Raw genomic sequence first — 1,659 nt, 5'->3', positions numbered from 1 at the left:
GGAGACTTTTACCGATTACTGTTCTACTATCCCCACCACTAAGGGGGTAACTCAGGACAAGATTAAGGAAGTTCTATTTCCTTTCTCTTTAGTTGATTCACCCGGAGTGGTGATCGACTTGACCGCACAAATTGGGGGTTCTGATTGGGAGTCTCTTGCTCTTGCATTTTACAAGAGATATTTCCCTCCACAACGCACCAATTTGCTGAGGGCCAAGATTACTAGTTTCAGACAGGCTCCCGATGAAAGTTTCTATGAAGCATGGTCACGATTCAAGAAGTTGGTGAGGTCTATCCCTCACCATGGTTTTGACCCATGGTTTCTAGCTAATCAGTTCTACAATGGGTTGTATGACGACCAGAGAGCCATACTTGATGCGACATCTAGTGGAAGATTTCAGGAGAATACAGATGATGATAAGGGATGGTCCCTTATTGAAGAGATGGCGAATCACAAAGTCTTTGAATATGGTAACCCGAGGGATGGGATTAGGACAGTTCATGCAGTTGATAAGCAGGTTTTGGCTCAGCTGGAGACCATGAATGCTAGGTTCGACAAGTTGGAATTACAAGCTGATGGGGAGCCTTAGATGGTCCATGTTCTTACTAGAGGAGAGATCGTTTATTGTGAGAGATGTGGGAGTAATGATGGCCACACTGCTGTTGGTTGTCTTGTAGAGAAGGAACAAGTCCTTGCCTTTCAGCAATATAGGCAAGGAGGGGTTCCTATTACAATAATCAAGGGGCAGTCCATCCCAATCTGAGGTGGACTAGTCAGAATGTGCTCAATCCTACTCCTCCTCCGCACCAGCAGCAACCTTATGTCCCCCCACACAAGAATCAACAAGGCTTTCAAAAGCCCCCTTCTTTTACTCCTCCTAACCATGGTGCATCATCTTCCGGTGGGGTGAGTGAAATTGGTGAGCTTAAGTCTATGTTGCAAGCCTTCACGAAGCAGTGGCAATTGAGTGATCAACAGAAAGACGCGTCCATAAAGGCACTTGAAACTCAAGTTGCCCAATTAGCCACTAATCAGTCCATAAGAAAGCAGGGTCAATTACCGACTCAAAATGAGAAGAATCCACACGAAACGGTAAATTTCATCAATTTGAGAAGCGGTCGTTCATATGAGGGACCGAAATGCAAAATCGGACCCGAGGAGAGTCAGAATCGATGGTGAAACAGTGTTACGCGAAGAAAATGAGTGACGGCAAAGAAAGTGCTCGATCGATGGTTTCGGTGGTCGATCGAGCAGATTTGAGGACGAAAGTGGTCGATCGAGTGAAAATACCACTCGATCGAGTGAACAGAAAGCGAATGGTCGATCGAGTAGTTTTTCTACTCGATCGAGTGATGAGCAAAATGGAGTTGCTCGATCGAGTGAAAAAACTACTCGATCGAGTGATATTGATGAAGATTCTACTCGATCGAATGGGTATATTGGTCGATCGAGTAGTTTTGATGACGGGAAGCTTGTTCGAGAGCCTGCTAGTGCTCGTTTAAGCGATAAATCACCGGAAAGACCTCGTTCGAGAGGTAAGAAGCGTCCAAAGGATACAGAACTTGCTCCGGAAGATACATTGGAAGAGAGAAACAAGGGACTCGAGATACCTATCACGGTTCCCTTCCCGAGGCGGTTGCAGAATACTAAGGCCAATCA

General features: G+C 45.7%; 1 non-coding gene across 1 annotated transcript; it reads right to left on the bottom strand.

Moving 5' to 3' along the window:
• Positions 1-202: 202 nt before the first annotated feature.
• LOC141625107 (small nucleolar RNA R71) lies at positions 203-309 on the bottom strand. The gene has a single exon (XR_012534904.1). It is a non-coding gene; the product is annotated as a small nucleolar RNA R71 (small nucleolar RNA).
• Between the last annotated feature and the right edge of the window lie 1,350 nt (positions 310-1,659).

The sequence above is a fragment of the Silene latifolia genome, chromosome X (assembly GCF_048544455.1).
Source record: "Silene latifolia isolate original U9 population chromosome X, ASM4854445v1, whole genome shotgun sequence".
NCBI lineage: Eukaryota > Viridiplantae > Streptophyta > Magnoliopsida > Caryophyllales > Caryophyllaceae > Silene > Silene latifolia.
This window is presented reverse-complemented; position numbering and strand designations above follow the sequence as displayed.